Source organism: Notamacropus eugenii, chromosome 1 (genome assembly GCF_028372415.1).
Source record: "Notamacropus eugenii isolate mMacEug1 chromosome 1, mMacEug1.pri_v2, whole genome shotgun sequence".
Taxonomy (NCBI): Eukaryota; Metazoa; Chordata; class Mammalia; order Diprotodontia; family Macropodidae; genus Notamacropus; species Notamacropus eugenii.
Window position 1 is genome coordinate 324,500,519 of NC_092872.1, and position 22,485 is coordinate 324,523,003.

General features: G+C 38.5%; 1 protein-coding gene across 7 annotated transcripts in view; it reads left to right on the forward strand.

Moving 5' to 3' along the window:
* The window catches only part of BAZ1A (bromodomain adjacent to zinc finger domain 1A), a 249,851-nt gene that overhangs the window by 72,700 nt on the left and 154,666 nt on the right, over positions 1 to 22,485 (forward strand). The window contains exon 1 of one of the 7 annotated variants that reach the window (XM_072629670.1): positions 7,215 to 7,307. The exons of the other annotated variants lie outside the window; for them this stretch is intronic. The gene's annotated coding sequence lies outside the window, so the exon portion shown is untranslated. Of the gene's footprint in view, positions 1 to 7,214; positions 7,308 to 22,485 lie in introns of those variants that run through there. 7 annotated transcript variants of the gene reach the window in all.

Consider the following 22,485-nt stretch of genomic DNA (forward strand, 5'->3'; position numbering starts at 1 on the left):
AATAGTCTTTTTGGCAAGCATACATTTTACATTTGAACAACATGGCCAGCCCATTGAAATTGCAGTCTCTGAAGGATAGTTTGAATGCTTGGCAGTTCAGCTTGAGCAAGGACTTCAGTATCTGGTACCTTATCCTGCCAGGTGATCCTCAGAATCTTCCTAAGACAGTTCAAATGGAAGCAATTCAGTTTCCTAGCATGGTGCTGGTAGACTGTCCATATTTCACAGGCATACAACAATGAGGTCAACACAGCAGCTCTGTAGACCTTCAGTTTGGTAGTCAGTCTAATACCTCTTCTCTCCCCAACTTTTCTTCAGAGCCTCCCAAACAATGAGCTAGCTCTGGCAATGTGTGCATCAACCTCATTGTCAATGTGTACATCCCTGGAAAGTACACTACCAAGGTAAGTGAACTTATCCACAGCATTCAAAACTTCTCCATTTGTTGTAATTGATAGTTAGACGTATGGTGGTGTGGTGGTAGCTGATGGAGCACCTGTGTTTTCTTGGTGTTAATTATTGGGCCAAAATTAGCACAGGCAGTAGAGAACTGATCCATACTTTGTTGCATCTCTGCTTCAGAGGCTGCATTCAGTACACAATCACTTGCAAACAGTATATCATGTATCAACACTCCCTCCACTTTGGCCTTGGCTTTTAGCCCTCTCAAATTGAAGAACTTACCATCAGTATGGTAGTTGACCTTGATGCCATGTTCATCTTCATTGAAAACCTTTGACAACATGGCTGAAAGTATTATGCTAAAAAGCATGGGAGTCAGCACACAGCTCTGTTTCACTCCATTGGTGACTGGGAAGGCACAAGAGTATTGTCCACTATCCAAAACCTGGGCAAACATGCCATTATGAAATTGACGTACAATACTGATGAACTTCTCCATGCAGCCAAATTTTGACATAGTTTTCCTTGAGCCCCCATGACTAGCAGTGTCAAAGGCCTTCATCAGATCTACAAAAGTTGTGTATAGACCTCTGTTCTGTTCCTGGCATTTCTCCTGGAGTTGTCAGGCAGCAAACACCATATCGACTGTTCCTTGGCCCTTTCTGAAGCCACATTGGCTCTCAGGCATATGACCATCTTCCAGGTGAAGGATCAGCCTATTAAGGAGGACTCTAGCAAGAATTTTGCCAGCAATGACTAAGAGAGAGACCTCCCCTGTGTTTGTCGCAGGACAATCTATTCCTTTTACCTTTACAAAGATGGACAATGGAGACATTCTTGAACTCCTAAGGGATAACTTCCTCTTGCCACATAATGTGGAAAATTTCAGTCAGCTTTCGTATGAGCAGTGGTCCCCCTACCTTGTAAATCTCAGCTAGAATAGAATCAGCACCAGGTGCTTTGCCACCCTGATAAGGTCAAAGAAAAATTTTGTGAAGACCTAGAGACCCTTATAATCAATGTGCTAAAAGAGGACAAGCTTATAATTCTAGGTGACTTTAATGCTAGAGTAGGGTCAAACCACCAGAGTTGGCAGGGAGTCCTAGGGAGGAATGAAGTTGGAAACAGCAATAACAATAGCCATTTGCTGCTGAAGACTTATGCATCCCATGACCTTCTTATCACCAACACTGTTTCCGTTTACCTAAACACAATAAAACTTCATGGATGCACCCTTGCAGCAAACATTGGCATCTAATAGACTCTGTGATTATAAGGAGAAGAGACAGACAAGGTGTGAGAGTGACAAAGACAATGTGTGGTGCAGAGTGCTGGACTGATCATAGACTTATTCTTTCCAAGCTAAATATTCACATTCATCAAAAGTGCTGCCGCCACGGCAAAATGACTACCAGAAGAATCAATGTCAACAAACTAGAGCAAGTCTCAGTGTGAACAGTTTGTTGCTAACTTGGAGGGAAAGTTGAGCCAACACATAGTTGGTAACAGTGAAGTAGAAAAGGAGCGGGCAGCTTTCAGAGATTTGGTGTACAGCACTGCATTTGCTCATCAGAACACTCGCAAGCACCAACCCTGTTTTAATGAAAACAATGGAGAAATTCAGATGTTCCTAAATGAAAAATGAGAACTCCACAGGATATACCAGCAGGATAGTTCACCCCTCTCTAAGAAGGAAGCATTTAATTCTATCAAAAGCAAAGTACAAGCAAAGCTTAGAGAGATGCAGGATTCCTGGCTCAGTAAAAAGGCAGATAAAACTTAGTTTTATGCTGACAGTAACAATCCAAAGCGCTTTTATGATTCCCTGAAAGCTATTTATGGACCAAAAACCTATGGTGCATCACAGCTACTCAGTGCTGATAGAGCCACATTGACTAGTGATAAGGACATGATCCTAGAGATATGGGCTGAACATATCCATAGTGTTCTTAACAGACCATCATCAATCAATGCTGAGGCCATTGACTGTTTACCTCAGGTTGAAGTCAGTCCCTCCTTAGCTGAACTTCCAACTGAAGAAGACGTTTTGAGGGCAATTAGGCTATCATGTTATAAGAATATGATAAGTCAGATGTCAGAGAAACCTGGGAAAATTTTCAGAAATTGATTTAAAGTGAAATAAGTAGAATTAGGAGAATAATTTATACAATCACAACAATATTGTAAAGATGATATTTGACAATTTAAAACTGTTGCTAAACCCAGGGTGGTGATGACAGTTTGACCTCTTCTTCCGCATTGAGATTGTTCTTTCAGTTCTAGGCCCATACACATGGTCCAGGTTCAGTTCTTATCACCCACAACACCCGCAAAATACATCATACTGCTTTTCTTTGCTCCTTGTCTTATTTTACCCTCAATCTAGTGCCACAAAGGAAAAATTACTTAAAGTTTAGGTTTGGCTCATATCTAAGATGTCCTCAAAGTGGAGAGTAGAAAATTACTAGACATCCAACATGAGTCAGAAATTAGAGATTGAATTATTTTCTTCACACAAATGAAATATAGTTATCCTTTCCACTTTACAGGGGTTAGGGGCACAATGCCCCCACAATCTGGAAAATCTATGTAAATTTTTGGTCCTCCCTTTGTAAGAGAAGTCTAAATTATTATGGTATTAAAAGATAAAATATGTTATGAAATACTATACATGTATTTTATGCATTTCTGAGTTCCTACACTTTTTCTGTGTCATCTCTTGGCCTTTGTGTGTCATCTGTGGCTTCTACAAACCTCCCCCAAAATTCCCATTTACAGTTATGTTTTATGCTGACCTGAAACTGTAATGGGGAAAGTAGAGGGGATAACTGTATTAAATGCAAAAGACTCTCACAAAAGCATGTTATGAGAAAACTTAATACCCTCCTTCTACCTTACCTTTCCAAAGCATATTCTTCATGTAAACCATGATCTCCAGTCCCTTGATTTCTCCTCTGTGCTAGCCATTCTCCTCTTTTCCTCATCTTGAGCACTTTAGGTTTTTGGAACACCACTTTCCTCTGGTTCTCCTCTTACATTGACTACTCCTTATCAGTCTCCTTTGCCAGATCCTCATCCAGATTATCCATTTTAAGCCTAGACATTCCATGGGGTTCTCTCCTGAGCCCTGTTCTCTTCTCCCTTCACTTGGTGATCTCCTTAGGTCCCATGGATTTAATTACCACTTCTATGCTGAAAAGTCTTAAATCTACCTATCCTGACCTCCAGTCTTCCATCTCCAATGACCTTGTAGACATCTCAAATTGGATATTCAGTAGACATCTTAAATGTCACATATCTGAAACCAAACTTATTATTCTCTTCCCAACCTTTCCCCCCTCCGGCCTTCACTTTTAATGTAGAGGGCATACCACCCTCCCAGTCCCTTAGATTCACATCCTTTGCTTTCTATCTCTTGCCCCCCATATCTACTCTGTTGCCAAGACTTATCAATTATCTTTATAACATCCTTCTAAAATGCCCTCTTCTCTCCTCTAACGGTGCCATCACTCTAGTGAAGGCCCACATCACCTCACAAATGTATGATTGCAATATCCTGCTTGTGAGTCTCCCCACTCCAATCTGTCTTCCATTCAGCTATCAAAATGTTTTCCCAAAGCACAGGTCTGATTATGTCACCTCCCTTACTCAACAAACTCCAGCAGTTCCCTATCACCTCCAGGATCAGATACAAAATCCTTTGTTTGGCATTCATAGTCCTTCACGTATACCTTACTCTTCACCATGTACTCTTCTGTTCAATGACACTGGCCTCCTTGCCATTCCACAAACAAGACACTACATCTCTCCATTCCTGACATTTTCTCTGTCTGTTCCCCATCCCTAGAATGGTCTCCCTCCCCATTTCTGCCTATTAGCTTCCCTGACTTCCTTTAATCTCTCTTTTTTATCCCTAGTACTTATTATAGTGCCCAAAACATAGAAAGCATTTAATGTCTATTGACCAACTGAAATATTGTAACCTGTATAATCTTCTGGGAGGCTAATACTCAAAATATCGTGACATGGTAAAGTTTGTGATATTGTCAAAAAAGGATTTTGTATTTTGCCTTGCTTTTTCACTGTCCAAATTATTTCTTCCAGGTTCATCTTTGGAAAAATCTGACAGGCAGCACTGTTTAGAGCTATCCTTTCTCTCTTTCTTATTAATTTTTATTTTTAACATTTTTTAAAATTTTGAGCTCCAAATTCTCTCTTCCTCTAGCCCCTCCCCCACCAATTTCAATATACAGAAGTATCCCTTCTGATTAGAAACTCCTACTGTTGTCAGTCAGCTCATCCAAGGCAATCTAAGATCATTGGACCACAATCCTTCAGCTCCTAGTCTTAAAATCTAAACATCATTCTCATTCTCTTTCATTCCCTACCCCCTCCCATTTAATTTGTTTCCAAGGCCTATCAATTTTACCTTCATAATATCTCTCTCATATTTCCCCTTTTATCCTCTAACACTGACACCACCCTGTGTAGATGTTCATTATCTCATGCCCAGACATAGTCTGGGCATGCAATAGTCTGCTTGTGGATCTCCCTGCCACAAGTCTCCCCAATCTTCCTAGAGTAAAGTTAGAATGTGTGATGTAGACTTCTTAAACCTCATATAAGGTCACAACTTGCAGTTTAAGAAATACTAAAAGGGTCAAGAGTGGAAAAAGTTTAAGAAGCTGATCTGATGAGTCAATAAAGGAGACTTACAGTAATGTATCACTACAGAGGAGTGTCATATAGGAAACAGAGGTCAACAGAATCAAATGTAGCAGAGAAGTCAGACAAAAATTTCAGTGGAGTCTATGTGTCATTTCTAATACAACAGTGATTGCCTTGGCCCCTAGTGCCTAAAGACTAGGTGTGTTATATTTCAATCTTCCTCCAGAATTCTCTAGAACCTTTGAGGGAATTTTGAGTTATCTGGGCTCTCTGACTTGGCTCCAGCCCACACTGACATTTTCCCCTCTGTTTTAAGGGAGTCCTCTGTATCTCAGTTCCATTTAACCACTTAGCACTCAGATCACCTTTCACAAATGATTATTTACTTCAAAGGTGTAGCAAGAACAAAAATACAAACTCCCCCTGCCCCAATACCTGGGGAATATAATCCTCCCCTGAATCTAACTCTGCCAAGGGGAAGGAAATTAGGTTCACAGCTTAACTCACTTATATATGACAATCCCACAAAATTCCTAATCCAAGCCTCCCCTTGAGCTTGAGACCCAAGCACTTTGACTTCTCAGGGCTTCCTTACTGGCCTTGCAGGATCTGGAACATCTGTCCCAGAATCCTGCCTCCAGGGTTTCAGTGGATCAATTCTGAGTCCAGGGATTCCACTGCCTGTGCCAAGAAAGGAAAAAGAACAAACAAAATAGACCAGAATAAAACCCCAAGTCTATTTCTCAGGGTCTAAAATGGAGAAGAGGAGAAAGCAGCTCATCCTCCCACTCAGTTCAAAGCAGCCATGCTATAAGAACTTTCAATCCTTTGGACAATCTAGGAAAGATAAAGAAGCTGTCTCAGGATGGTATTTTAAAGATGGAGCCTGCTCTGGCTATATAATTAATGGAAAGAGGCGATTCTCATCCATGAGGTAGAGGAATGCAGAATGTCTTCCCCTAGAAACAGGACTCTGCCATCTCTGATTTAGATTCCTCCATGTTAGGTAACATGGGCATGCATTAAAGCCCTGTTACATACTAAAAATCGTAATAGCTAGCATTTATATGGCATTTGGTTTGCAAAGTGCTTTACAAATGCTATGTCATTTCAACCTCACGATAACCCTGGAAGCAGATGCTAGTATTAACCTCATTTTATAGATGAGGAAACTTAGGCAAACAGATGTCAAGTGGCTTGTCTTGGATCACACAGCCAGTGATGTAAATGTATTAGGTAGTATCATTATTTTCATTATATTAGTGCAGCCCAATGATAAAGAAGATTCCTCTTCCTGCTGATCTTTTCTGTTGTACTATTCCTTAAACCACAGTTGGCTGTCTTGGAAAGAAAGAAGAAAATGTTCTTACTCCTTAAATTAAAATTTCTACAGAAATATCAAGTATTCTTACTTTTGAGTATCATGAATTAAGGAAACATGCCACTTCTGATGCTTTGAGCCAACTGGATCATCATTTTTAAGAGACTTAGAAGTCAGAAGAGGTATAAAGGAGGTAAAAGAGAAGAAATGGAGAAGGGCAATAGTCTTCTTCTTCTGATGTTTATTTAAATGATTATTTAGGAGGTTCAAAACTTTTCTTCGAATAGTCTTCTGTCTTCATCAGAGAACTAATTACTCCTTCTGCCATTAAGAGCAAAGAAGAGGGAGGCCTAGCAACTCTGATTTTCTTTTTGTTCAGTAGGCCCTGGGTTCAGAACCATTGACATTACTCATCAACACAAGCTTGCTCTTTATGTTTGGCACCTTTGGCACCCATCTGGAACAGACAGAAAGATAAAAATAAATGCAAGAGATGCTAGAATAAAATATTCCAAGACAGATCCTATCGTAGCTTACATTCCCTGGTGTTTAACTTAATTATTGATTGCATAATATTTAAGGATGATGGATAGAGAATATCCCCCCAGATTTTTAAATTTAATAGCTCCTTTAATTATTCAGAAATTTGATTCTTTCTAAGAAAGGGGATACATTAAAAAACAAAGCAAAACTTCTATATTCTCATAATTTTAGAAGTGATTTATATTAATATAGTTATATATTTTCAACTATGATGTTAATTGTTATCAGCTTTCTAGAATGTTGGGGCTCTAGTGCTGGTTTCCCACTGGCTACTCTACTGGTTTTTAACTGCTGGAAAGAAACCAGTAGAATAAATAGAACTCCACATCCATAGCAATATGAAGTTCAACCTATAACTTTCATCACCAAAAAGGTAATCATTTCACTATTTCCTTGCTTTTTGGAATTTTTATAGTATGTAGTGGCAATCATTTTTTCTTATTTGAATACCAGTCTATAAACTACTAGCTATGTTAAGTGGTCCTTGTGATTCCTAATTGAAAATGACTCTAAACAACATGATGAAATTTGTCTAAATTGCCTCTTCACCTGCTTTTCTGTAGTGCCTCCCATACTTATGTGAATCCAATACTGCCATCATCAGTTTCTTTACTGTTTTACAACTAACAAAGGGCTTTGCTCACCATTCCTCAATGTAGTGCAAGTATATTTTCTCAAATTTAAAATGAAGAAACTGAGGCTCAGAGAGGTTAAATAAGTGACCATGATCACATGGCTAGTAAGTGGAAATGTCAGGAGTACAACCCACATTTTCTGACTGCAAGTGCAGTATTTCTGTCCGTAGGTTAGGCTCCCCACTATCAGACTCTTCCCCCATAGCAGTTACCTAACTCCTGATCTTTTCTTCTTTTCCCCCACCAACTTGAATTTATCCTGCTTCTCATTTCCTGCTAATCCTACACTCTAATAAGAAACAGAAAATCTCATTTAAGTTAAGATGTTAATGGCTACTAATGGCTTAATCTGTTATCCCTCCAGGTTAAATTTGCATTTTAACTTTTGCCTTCAGTTATAACATGCAGAAATCTAGGAGGAAGATTGTGGAACTTCATTTTTGCCCTCTATGTCCTGACTCCTCCTAATCTTTAATAGGTAGATAGTAACTTCATAGAGGAGATACTATTCTTCAAACATGAAGTTGTTAATTATTACAAAATGGATATTTTATGTTTTAAGATTATAAACCATAAGGAAGAAGATATTTTTACATTAGGATGAAATGATGGGGTAAGCCTAGTCTAGGAGATTAAATCTGAAGCACAGTCACAAATTTAACTGTATCTCAGGTTTTTATTCCAGTAGCTAGGTGTATCCTCATGCAAATAATTTGTTTTTGTAAAATATGGATAACATAGACCTGCTTCACAAGGATGTTGTGAAAATTGGCTAATTAATAATTGTGTAACATTGAAATCCAAAGGTAAATAATAATAAGAATTTAAATTTGCATGCTATTAATTTCTAGATGAACTTCATCTGTTAAGTTAAATAGATGTGGCCTTGACCTGATGATGATTTTGTCACTTTAATTAGGTATAAAAATGCCAAATTCATATACAAAAGATCATATCAATCTTTCAATATTGATAAATAACATTAAAAACTTTGTTTTATGTAATATTTACATTGTCTACATATTTGCTACATGTTAATTTAGGCAAAATAGTTATATAATTTCTTTTTATAAAGGATTACCTGGCACCTTACTTAGGTGGCAATTATTCCTGTGGAATTAAAGCAATGGTTATGATTTCCAGTTTAACGTATGTATTTTTTTTTGCAAATTATGTGAACACTTTAATAATCACAGCATCCAATTTTAGGGAACAAAATTCATAGAATTCATTTTTAAATTAAAGGATATATTTTAGTTTTCTATAAATATTAGCTAAAAATATTTGGTACAATTTTGGAAAATTATAATTTTTAGTTATTGACATAGAAATGTTTTAAATTCATTATAATTGAGGTAATTATATTTACCATCAACATTTTGTGGATACTTTGAATATTCTACATTTATCCTAGGATGAAAGAATCATAAATTTAGAGACAGAAAAGGCCTATTTTAGAGATAAGAAAATTGTGTCCCAGAGAGGTTGAAAGTTGCCTAAGGTTGCAACACAGAGATTTGAATCCCTGTCTTTAACCCAAAGAAGAGGCCTCTCTGATGCACTTTTGCAGAACGATTTCCCTCACTTCAGAACTTTAGAGATGTGGGCTGCTAAGAAAGTATTTAATAGCTAGCCAATGAGTATGCTAGTAAAACTATACAGGGAAATCAAGTATATCCTTTAAAGCCTTTTTGGATCATAGGGATAGTGGTTACAGAGAGCAGATCATGGAAGTAGGGGATACCATGAGTATCTATGCAAGTCCTTTCAGCAACCCTATGAAGGTTATTATGGAAATGTCTAAATGGAAACCTTTGGAGTTACCCAGACCATCTAATGTAAGTAGCAATAAATAAATATAGGATCCCTATAGAGGTGAAAGGTATTTCTTCTCTAGTGATGGAGATTAGATGTCCTAGAGTACACTGGAGTTGGCCATGTCATTTTATTGTTATACCAACTCACCATTTTATGTGGACCATGAGGCAGGCAGGTGGCACTTGGCAGCTTATAGTGACCAAAAAGGAGATAAACAAAGATATCAAATCCATCACTAAAGGTATTTCTGACCTTGTCAGTGTTGTAAATCAGGTAGCCTTGACTCAGGTTGAGTTGCATGAGATTATTAGCCTCATCGATTTTTTTCATTAATCCTGTGGTTGAGACTAGTCAGGAGCAATGTGTTTTCACCGGGAAAAGAGTCCATTATATGTTCACTTGACGTCCACAGGGCTACTTGAACATCATATTGCTATATTTTGTTGGGCAAAGACCTGAAGCAGTCTTCCTTTTCTGAGGGCACCGAGGTACTTCGGTAAACTGATAACATAATGTTGACCAGGCTGAATGAAACCATTGGATTGTGTCCCAAATGAGGGATAAGGGGTGGGAAATAAACCCTAAGAAAATTCAGGTTCTAGACTGCTCAGTCAAGGTTTGATTGTGGAAAATCCTAAAGATTCAGTGAACATTCCAGAATAAGCTACTGATACTTGTTCCCCTACAATCTCAGAAGGAAGCCTAGAAACTTATTAGATTTTTTTTTTTATTTTTGAGAACCCAGCTTTTTCATCTGGGTATCCTGATATCCAGATTTATTGAATCACCCATCAGTCTATCTGTTTCAAGTGGTGCCCAGAACAGGCTATACCCCTGGAAGATCTGACCATCCAGCATATTCTCCCCTTGGGCCCTTATGACCCCCTACAACCCATATTTTTGGAATTCTCTGTCCATAAAGATCATGCTGGGAGGAGTATTCAGCAGTCACCAGAAAATAACCAGGATAAGCAACCATTGACTTCTGGACCTACAAAGTGAGCAGTTTCTATGTCACTTTTGAAAAGCAATTCCTTTCCTGTTATTGGGTCCTATAACCTTTTATTCAAAGTTACCTGTTATGAATTGGGTGATATGGCCCCTCTAACAAAATGGGTAGGACACAGATGAGCTCTATCATTAAATGGAAATGGTTCATTTGAAATTGCACTCCCCCAGGCTCCTCAGATTCTAATGCCTTTCACAACAACCATGTCCTGAGTATGCCAGAGACTGAGACCTAGAATACTGTTTTCTCTGCTAGCCCAATGAGCCTTCATCTATAAGAATGCACCTGGACTTCAACAGCCACCATAAGAAATAGAAGTACTGACAAATCCTCCTTGTGCACTGAGTTCACAGTAGATTGCTTACATGGGAAAGAGTCTTAAAAGATGGAGAAAAAAAGATCTTCATCTATACTGATGCCTGGGCAGTGGCCATGGGACTGACCAAGTGGTAAGGGGTCTAGAAAGAACAAGACTAGGCAATAAAAGATCCCTCCCCTTGGGATCAGGTCAAAAGGAGGAATTTTGCCAATGCTTTCCATTGCATATAGTCACTTGTGAAGTGTGTCAGGAATCATTAAATGTATCATATATATCCTGCTGAATTAAACAACCAGGTTGGAACCATCAGAAGAACAACAGAAGAAAGTGTGTGTATCAATTACCAATCTGGATATGAGGATGATAGTGCCATGTTGTGCTCTGCATACAACGATATTACATTCCTAGCTAAGGATGAGAGAACTATTCCTTCCCAGCTGGAATTTTGTGTCAGAGGCCCTACCTAACCCAAGTAGCCTTCAACCTGTCCCCAAATATGATAGAGATTCTTACCCTGTCTCAGGGCAAGACGTTTTCCCTGCTATTCAGCAGCAGCATCATTATGGACTTGACCCTCCAGGTCAGATGTTCACCCTCCTAGAATGTGATGAATCAGCCACCCTAGGAAGGAGAAGATCCCTCTAGTCCAGTGGTTTCTTGGATCCAGTTTCAAGGATGACTTACTTACCTCATAAGAATGGACTGCTTTGGGGTATATTTCTGGCTGACCTGGCACAGAGTCAATTGAGCCTCAAGATCATTGCCCCCTTAGAGGGCTCCATACATCCTAGAGAAATAACTCAGGTCCCCCTCAATTGTTTTTTCTCCTGGGATAGTTCAGACAACTCCTTCCAAAGAAAAGCTAAGAGAACCAAAGAGTGATATTGTTGGGAGGTGACTTTTTTAATAGCTTTGGGAGAAAATATAGGGTAGTAAAACTATGGAGAATATGTATTTACTTGGAAGAAAGAGGATCCTCTATCTGATCTGATGGTAATCCTTTGACCCTGGATCAAGGTCTTATATAGCCCCTGTGTTAAAAACGGGCAGTCATTTCAACAAAAGCCTATAAGGAGGCAAAGATTTGTTATAATCTCCTTGAACTAGCTTTTTGGTGAGCTGAAGAATATTGAGTAAGTCAATGCAGAGGGAAACCTCTCAGTATCAACCTAGATCCCAGGGCGGGTTGCATACAAAAACTTAATAATGTCTTAACCCACTTTGCACATCCTTTTGCGTAATGAAGAGTGTATGGCTTAGCTGGAGTGGCCATCATTTGTGCTTCTATGTCCTAGCATTTGTTTTTTTAGATCTAGAATTCAGTCCTTCTAAAGGGAGTGTGGAGAAACCTGGTACTTCTGGTCTTCATTCTCTTCCACATTTTTTGGCCACTCCTTCAAGGGATAATCACATTTGGTTGTTGTTGTATATTTATTTCACTTTTGCTATCTTTGTGATTTAGGGTTTTTTTTTCCTCTTAGGGGCAGTAGAATTGCCAATCAGTGTCAGCTATACTCAGTGCCAGCAAAGGATCCCTTGTAATCTCTTATTGATCATTTGTCCAACCCCCTTACCATCACTGGGCTGAGAGCTCCTAAAGCTGCTGTTGCTGACCCACTGCTAGTGCTCCTGCCATGTGCTGGGCCTGTGCCCAACTAGATTTTATAGACCTCTCTTATGGACCTTCTAAATTGTCTTAGGCTGGATAAATATCTCCCTCTGATCTTTTGTTGGCTCAGGCACTGCAAAATTTGATTTGAAGAGTTATTTTAAAGTTGTTTAGAGGGTAATGTTGAGAGAGTTCAGTTGGGTCCCAACTTGTACTCTGCATCTTGGCCAGTCAAAACCTAGATTATTTCTAAAATTAAAGTAGTACTTGTCATCATGACTTCTATGTTCCTTTTAAATTTTAAAAAGAAATGAATAAACATTTGCTCTGTTTCCTTCCCATTATCCCCAATTGAAAAATAAGGAAAAGCTCCTATAACATATGCATAGTAAAGTAAAAACAAATTATTTCATTGATTATATTCAAAAATGTTTGTTTCACTCTATATCTTGAGTCCATCATCTTTTTGTCAGGAGTTAGGTAGCATGCTTGACTATAAGCCCTCTGGAATCATGGTTGATTACTGCACTGATTAGAGGCAAGCCTTTTTAAGTTGTTTCTCCTTAGATCCTTGTTACTGCAGAAATTGTTCCTTGTAAACTAAGGATACACTTATTAATCGGGGAATGGTGAACAAATTATGGTATATTAATAAAATAGTATATTATTGCACCTTTAGTCTTCTCCCCTGCCCTGATCTCTTTATGCCATCTCTACTACCCTAGCTTCACTTGCATCCGTATCTACCTTGACTCTCGAGGTTGCCACTTTAGTGATTCACTTGCTTCCATTTTGGAATCCTTCATCCATGGGATTCCTGACTTCAGAAAATAATAGAACTTCACAAAAGGATCTTAGAGTACAATCCATACTTAAAACAGAATTCCCTCTATTAAAACTCCTCTATAAAATCTCCTAGTCATCATTTAGTCCCCCAAGGAAGACTTTGTAATAGCTCAGATTAGGCATATGCCATATACTATATCATATACCAAACCCAAATGTGCCACTCTTCTTATTTCTGCCTTTTGTTTCAAGTAAAACAAGTATAATCTCCGTGTCAAACATTCTTAGGACATGAAGGGTATGGAAATACTTTTGGGTTTGGGTTTTTTTCCTTGGGTCATAGCCCTTATGTGGGAAACTTGAGACAGACACATAGATCACAATATGTACGAGAATCTTCATTGAAAGACTGGGGAAACAGAGTATAAACTTTAAAATGGGATTTTTTTGGGGGGGAGGGGAAGATATCTCTCTTGATCATCCTTTTATGAAAGATTATGGGTCCAGTGAGAAATTCCAAATACGCGGCTCGTTCGTTCTCACGCGCTCCCGGTAGGGGTCGGTAGGCATCTCTGCCACTTGCGGAGGTCCTCGGCTCTCAGCGGGTGTTCCCATTCCTCCCCTTCATTCGTCCGCCCCATAGACTGAAGGCCGAGCAAGGAACGAAAACCCTCCGTCCAAGACAAGCGCAGCCGCCACTGCCGCCGCCCAGGAGCCTCGAGCGGCTTCCTCACCGACCTGGAGAAATGTCGTCGCTGTCGCCTCGAATGGAGGGGCGATCGGGGGCCCGTTGCTTCGCCACTTGGGACTCCCCCCCGGGAAAAACTCGACAGAGGTAGGCGACACTTGGGACAGTTCTTGCCGCCGCCTCGGGTGCTGCAATGCAGGCTGCTTAGCTTCGCGTCTCCTCTTTCTGTACCTGTTAAAGCGGGAGCCCTTTGAAGGGTTCGTTGGAGAAGGCATAGGTGCCAGGTACCAGGTACCTTCGGAGTCCAGAGCAGCTGAGCAGTCGCGGAGATCGTGAATGCTCCCCCCAGCCGCAGATTGTCTCCATCCTTAGACTCACAAGTGAGAAACCTGGAGCCCTGGGGGCTGTGTGATGCTTGAGAGCAAATGGCCATTTCCTGGTTGTGCAGAGGTAACAGCGGCAGGACTGCGTGTTGGACGTTCACCGCGGCCCTGGCAGGTCCCTCTCCGAGGGCAACCGGCCCTGTACCGGAAAGAGTTAATGAAACAAAAGGCTAAATTTTATTTAGAGTTTTAGTTTGTCCTTCAAGCCCTGCCTGAGAGGTGGCGAATCTCAGAGCATGCAACCCGAGGGAGCAGTAGTGCCCATTCTTTTGACATTTCTCAAAGAGTATAACAATATCCCAGCTGTGTAATGAAGATGACATAGAAGCTGAAGGAGGAAGTGATTATAGTTGCCTCAAAAATACTGGTATTTTTGGTAGGGTGATATGTCCCGTGGGAATATATATCCTGTGAACAACAAGCCCAACCTAGCAGCAGACTGACATACCTAGTTCAATCAGTCTATAAGTATTTATTGAGTGCCTACTATGTGCCAGGTACTGTGCTGGGAATTGGAAGGAAGGCAAAAGACAGTCTGCCTTCAAAGAACTCCCAGTCTAATGAGGGAGACATTATATAAACAAACATGTCCAAATGAGCTATATACAAATAGGAAATAATCAACTGAGAAAAGGCACCAGAATTAAAAAGATTTAGAAAAGGCATCCTGTAGAAAGAAGGTGGAATTTTAGGTAGTCCTTAAAGTCAGGAGGTAGAGATAAGCCTGGGGGACTGGGAGGATGATGGTACCCTTGACAGAAATCGACAATTTGGAAGCCAAAAAGCATTTGGAAAGGACTGGGATTCTGCACAAGGGGTCTGGCTGGTAAGAATCACAAGCATTTAGAGACACTGTTAATGAATTCATGGAAGCTGATGAGATTGTCAAGTAAAATAATTTATAGGAAGAAGAGAAAAGGACCCAGGACAGAGCCCTCTGGGATACTGATGGTTAGTGAGTATAACCTGGATGTGGATCCAGCAAAGTACACTGAGAAGGAACAGTTAGATAGGTAGGATAAGAACCAGGAGAAAGTAATGTCACAAAAACCTAGAAAGAGGAGAGGATCAAGAAGAGGGTGATCAACAGTGTCAAAGACTGCAGAGAGGTAAAGGAGAATGAGGAATAAGGAAAGGCCATTAGATTTGTCAGTTAAGAGATCATTGCTAACTTTGATGAGAGCAGTTTTGATTGAATAATGAGGTTAGAAGGTAGACTTCTTTAAGAAGAAAGTGAGAGGACAGGAAGTGGTGAGAACTGTTGTAGACAGCCTTCTCAGATACCATGCCCATCACGGAATACTGCAGTGACATCATGGATTCTTTCTAGCAGCAGAGGTATGAATTGCCTTAGATAATTGTGTTCCCTAATCATGTGCCTCTCTAACTACTACTGTACTTAATGTGTGTGTTTATTCTTCCCACTATCTGTATCAGTGGGAAAGTATAGAGGTGAATGTTTCATTACTATAGTTCATATGCCATTTCAGCAAATAGCTTCTAAGCTAATTTTTCCACTGGCTCTCTTGACGATAAATACATCATTCCAGGCTAATGAGCTATGGTTTTAATATTATAGACCTACAGAGTATCCTGAACTTAAAAATAGTCATCTCTGAGATAACCCAACCCTCACTTTGGAGAAGAGATTCCAGAGTAGGATAGCATACTGTGGGTCCATATAGTGTACTTATATTCCATTGTATTCATGTACCACAAATTGTTTAGCCATTCTCCAATTTATGGGCACCGACTTTGTTTCCAGTTCTTTGCTATTACAAATTGTGCTGCTGTAATTAGCTCATATTCAACAAACTGACAAAGATGACAAAAAATGTCACTGTTGAAAGGGTTGTGAAAAATAGGTACTCCAATTCCTTATTGGCAGAGTTTTTAATTAGTATAACCATTCTGTAAAGAAACTTAGGATTTTGCAAATAGAGTAGTTAAAATATCCCTACCCTTTGACCCAGAGATTTAATTGATAGACATGTAGCCTAGGTATTGACAAAAAGATGTGCTCCATATATATGCCAAAATATCTATAGCAATGTTTTTTTGTGATAGCAAAAACCTGAAAACAAAGTAGATGCCCATCAGTTGGGGAATGGCTAAACAAATTTTGGTACCTGTGTATAATGGATTATTAATGTGATGTAAGAAATAGTGAATATGATGAATAGCATGGAAATATGAGAAGCATGTAAAGACTTACATCAACTGATGCAAAAGGAAGTAAGAATATCTAAGAAAGCAACTTACATGATGACAAGGTAAAATGGAAAGAATAATAAACACATTTGTTGAAAATTAATCTTGTAATATGTACAAAAATATGTATAGCACTTCCTTTTGTGGAGGCAAAGAATTAGAAACTGAGGAGAGATTCCTGCAAATTGGGGAATGAAGGAACTAATTATGGTATTTGAAGATGATGGAATATTATTGTGCGGGGGGAGGAGCCAAGGTGGTGGAATAGAAGGACGGATATGCTGTAGTTCTAGCCCCATAACCCATAAAATACCTGTAAAAAATGACTATAAGCAAATTTTAGAGAAGCAGAAGTCACAAAATGACAGAGTGAAAGATTTCCAGCCCAAGACAGGTTAGATGGCTGACAGGAAAGGTCCATCACACCGGGCTCATAGCAGAATGCAGCCCAGCCTTGGCCACATGACGCTGCACTAACAGGACTGGAGCAGACTTCAGGACACGGAATTAGGGGTAGCAGCTGCAGTTCCCAGATAACTCAACCCACAAATGCCAAAGATGGCTTCTAAGGTCAGTGAAAAAGCTCTTTCACCTGGGGAAAAGGTAGCAGGATCCGGCCCTAACCCCAGCCCCAGGGTCGCAGAAGTCACTACAGCAGCATCCCCTTTTGGAGCCCTCCACCTAAAGACCCTGGGGGAATCAAGCAGCTGATCTGGATCTCAACCCTGATTGGTGGTCCTGGGGTGAGGAAGAACTGTGGAGTAATAGAACTGGAGGCAGTTGTGAAGAGGAACCCTACTCACAGATCCTGGGTAGATGGTGGTTGCTCCCAGACCAGAGCTTAGGCCAGGAGAGGAGAGTAAATTCCTCTTTTGATTGTGCCACTTGGAGGAACTGAGAACTTACAGGTCCCTAGAATATACCCTCCACTTGAAAAAGGACTAAAAAGTCAAGTAACTGGCTGAGAAAATGCCCAAAAAGGGGAAAAAAATAAAACTGTAGAAGGTTACTTTCTTGGTGAACAGATATTTTCTTTCATCCTTTCAGATGAGGAGGAACAAGGCATACTGTCAGAAAGACATAAAAGTCAGGGCTTCTGCATCCAAAACCTTGAAAAGAAAATATGCAGTTGTCTCAGGCCATGGAAGAGCTCAAAAAGGATTTTGAAAATCAAATAAGAGAGGTGGAGGAAAAATTAAGAAGAGAAATAAGAGTGATGCAAGAAAATCATGAAAAGCAGGAAACCCAAAAAAATGCTGAAGAAAATAACACCTTTAAAAATAGACTAACCCAAATGGCAAAAGAGGTCCAAAAAGTCAATGAGGAGAAGAATGCTTTAAAAAGCAGAATTAGCCAAATGGAAAAGAAGATTCAAAAGCTCACTGAAGAAAATAGTTCTTTAAAAATTAGAATGGATCAGATGGAAGATAATGACTTTATGAGAAATGAAATTACAAAACAAAACTGAAAGAATGAAAAAATGGAAGATAATGTGAAATATCTCATTAGAAGAATAGCTGACCTGGAAAATAGATCCAGGAGGACAATTTAAAAATTATGGGACTACCTGAAAGCCATGATCAAAAAAAGAGCCTACATATCATCTTTCATGAAATTATCAAGGAAAACTGCCCTGATATTCTAGAACCAGAGGATAAAATAAATATTGAAATACTCCACCTGTCTCCTCCTGAAAGAGACCTGAAAAGAAAATCTCCTAAGAATATTGTAGCCAAATTCCAGAGTTCCCAGGTCAAGGAGAAAATATTGCAAGCAGCCAGAAAGAAATAATTTGAGTATTATGGAAATACAATCAGGATAACACAAGATCTAGCAGCTTCTATATTAAAGGGAGAGAAAAGACTTGGAAGAAGTCAAAGGAAGTAGAATTAAAACCAAGAATCACCTACCCAGCAAAACTGAGTATATTATTTCAGGGGAAAAAATGGTCATTCAATGACATAGTGGACTTTCAAGCATTTTTGATGAAAAGACCAGAGTTGAATAGAAAATTTGACTTTCCAACACAAGAATCAAGAGAAGCATGGAAAGGTAAACAGGAAGGAGAAATCATAAGGGACTTACTAAAGTTGAACTGTTTACATTCCTACATGGAAAGATAATATTTATAACTCTTTGAGACTTTTCTCAGTATTTGGGTAGTTGGAGGGATATATATGGGGGGCACAGAGTGAGTTGAATAGGAAGGGATGATATCCAAAAAAATAAAATTAAGGGGTAAGAGAGGAAAATATTAGGAAGAGAAAGGGAGAAATAGAATGGGGCAAATTATCTCTCATAAAAGGGGCAAGAAAAAACTTTTTCAATGGAGCGGAAAAGGGGGGAGATGAGAGGGGAAAAGTGAAGCTTACTCTCATCACATTTGGCTTAAGGAGGGAATAACATGCACACTCAATTTGATATGAAAATCTATCTTACACTACAGGAAAGTAGGGGAGAAGTGGATAAGTGAGATGTGGGGGGATGATAAAAGAGAGGGCAAATGGGAGGAAGGAGTAATTAGAAGTAAACACTTTTGGGGAGGGACAAGATCAAAAGAGAGAATAGAATAAATGGGGGGCAGAATAGTATGGAGGGAAATATAGTTAGTCTGTCACAACATGACTATTATTGAAGTCTTTTGCATAGCTACACATGTATAGCCTATATTGAATTGCTTGCCTTCTCAGTGAGAATGGGTGGGGAGAGAAGAAGGGAGAGAAGTTGGAACTCAAAGTTTTAGGAACGAATGTTGAGAATTGTTTTTGCATATAACTAAGAAAATCCAAGCTATTCATAATAATTTCTATAAAACACTTGATAAAGATTATAAAAATTTAAGTCTTCATAAAAGATGTTTCTGCTAAATCACTGGAAGAAATTATTTACACTCACTATCTTCTCTTTCTCAACTGCCACTCACTTTTCAATACTTTACTCTGTGGCCACTACTACTAAAACTGCTCCCTCCAAGATTAATAATAATCTCATAACTGCTTAATGAGATTATACTTAATGAGGTAGCTAGGAGGAGCTATGGATAGAGGATAGGGCTTGGGATCAGAAAGACTCATGCTCATGAGTTTAAATGCGGCCTCAGACACTTACTAGCTGTGTGACCCTGGGCAAGTTCCTTAACTCTGTGTGTCTCAGGTTCTTCATCTATAAAATGAGCTGGAGAAGGAAATAACAGACCATTCCAATATCTTTGTCAGGAAAATGCCCATTGAGGTCAAGAAGAATTAGAAATGACTGAACAACAACAACAAACTATTTAACAGGTAGTTTTCATTTGAATCTTGGCTCTGCAATTCAGAACTTGTGTAACGTTGGGGAAATTGATTAACCTTGTTGGGCCTTAGTTTCCTCATCTGTATAGAGTGGTGTTGACTAATGAATCCCTGATCATTAGTGAGTTCCTCACTAGCCTACTTAATAAAAATTACAGAATGTAAGGGATAAGTTAACAAAAACAATGAGATTTTAGTATCTTACTTCTCACTACATGGGGACTATGCATCAGCAGAAGAGGATTAACTCTCTAGGGAACCTTTTTTGGAAAACCATCAACAATATGCAGTATTTTCAGTCTAGAAAACTGCAGAGTTCTCTGTGGGAGGTGAGATTCACTGAAGAGAGTTGTCTTTATAATTAATGATTTTGGTTTTGTATCCTTTGTGTTTTGTATTTTCTTTTAGGTTAAAATAAGGCCTGTCCTACATTAGAGTTATTGTTAACCTGAGAGCTTGTATTGTAATTGAAGGTTGTTTTATCTTTTCTATGGAGACCTAGAATGACCCAATCCTCTTTTCCAGGGGATAGAGACCCTGTGGAGGGATAAAATTCAAAATGATGTGAATAGGCCCAGGTAAACCAGATCTTTGGTCCTAGGCTGTAGGTAAAATCTGCCTTATGGGACATCCAGGAAGAGATATGCAGCAAATAGTCATGATGATTGGCTTCAGAAGAAAGATTAGAGTTTGGAATAACTGGAAATTGTTTGCATAGTGATAATAGCTAAACCCATAAGAACTAATGAGATTTCTAAGACAACACATATAAAAAGAGAAATGAGAAACAGATCCAGGACAGAGCCCTGGGGACCAGCCATACCAAATAGGTAGAAGGAGGATAATGATCCAGAAATGGAGACCTTGAAGTAGTCTATTCTTCACATGCAGAGTAAGTTAGTAATTGTGTATCATTAGAATGTCACATTGTCTTTTCCGTGTATGAAATTTTTAGAATAAAAGTAATGGAGTAGACCTAACAAATTAAAAAGAAATTTATCCAGTTCCTGATTTAGTTCTACCAAGTTGCATGACCGATAGGATTATGGAGTTAATTATTTTTTAAACATTTTTATTATTATGAGATTTTAAAAATCAATAAACATAGACATACAGAAATAGACTAAAGAGTATTCTATGTGATATCATGAAACTACTATGAATAGCTTGGGTGTTTTTTAGTTATCTATTAAATTTGACATGGTACTTCCAATACTGCACTTCTTATATGTGCCTCTTTCTGAACTTCCTTCTGCCCTTTTATGTGTACTTTTTATGTTTTTATGAAATTTTTATCAATGTTTCATTGATGCATTTTCCTTTTCCTTTTCTTTTTTTCCCCTCAAGCCCCTCTTAACTCTTGTTTACACAAAGAAAGCAAAGCCTGCCCTTGTAACAGATAAATGTAGTCAAGCAAAACAAATCTACAGTTAATTGTAGCTTAGCATGTCTGTCATTTTACTTTTCTAATCTATCTGTTGTGAATGGTCATTGCATTGATCAGAGTTTTTCATGTCTTTCATAGTTGTTTTCCTTTGTAATGTTGTAATCATTGGATTTGTAACCTGGGGTCTGGGAACTTGTTTTAAAAAATATATTTTGGTAATTATTTCAGCGTAATTGATTTCCTTTGTAATTCTGTGTACTTTGTTTTATGCATTTAAAAACATTATTCTGAGAAAGAGTCCATAGGTTTCATCAGACCATCAAAGGCATTAATGATACAAGAACCACTGGTACAAATTGTTTTCCTGGTTCTACTTCCTTCCTTCCTCACTAACTGATATAAGTTTTCCTATATTTCTCTGAATACACCCCTTTTATAACTTTTTAAAATTCAATAATATTCCATTAAATTAACATACCCCAGAATTTGCAGGTTTTCTATAATAAAAAACTGTTTCTTTAAGTATTTTTTTTGTATGGGTCTAATGTTTATTTAATCTCTTTAAATTATATGTCTAGTATTTCATTGCTGGGTCAAAGGGTATACAAAGTTTGGTAACTTTTTGAATATAGTACTAAATTGCTTTCCAGAGTGGCTGGATAAATTCATAGCTCAAAAGCTGTGGATTGTGCCCATTTTCCTGCATTTCCTTCAATGACTATGATTTTCCTTTTTTGTCATCCTTGCTTGTTTATATTGTCTTTGCTTGATCATATTCTTTCTGATGCTGGGTATCAATTCTGTATGTTTCTTGGATTATCAGATCTTTATAAAAGAGAATTGCTACAAAGGCAAAAACTTATGTAAAATTTTCATGTAATCAAAATTATTCATTTTATCTCCTGTGATCCTCTCAATGTACTTGCTTGGTAAAAAATTCTTCAGTTATCCATGGTTGTGAAAAGTATCACATTGTCTGCCACTCTATTTATAACATGACCCTGTATTTCTAAGAGATCGATACTACTAGACACATTTTGTCTTTTTTTTCATTATTTTCTTTAAGATTCTTTTATTCCTCCAGTTAAAATTTGTTGCTTTTTTTCTAATCATATAAAGCAACTATTTTAGTGTTTTTATTGGTAGGGCACTAAATATGCAAATAAATTTAGTAGGATTTTCATTTCAATTATATTGGCTCTGCCCAACCACAAGCAAATAACATCTTTCCATTTATTAATTCTCTAAGTAGAGAGTGTTTCATAGTTGTATTCATGTAACTGCTATGTGTGTCTTGGCAGGTGGATTTAATTAATCAGTAAGAATTTATGTGCCATTCATTCTGTATTTATTTGGAAAGACATTTCTCTTTTTATCTCGGGTTTTGTGGCAATGAAGAGAAATCTTTTTTGGGAG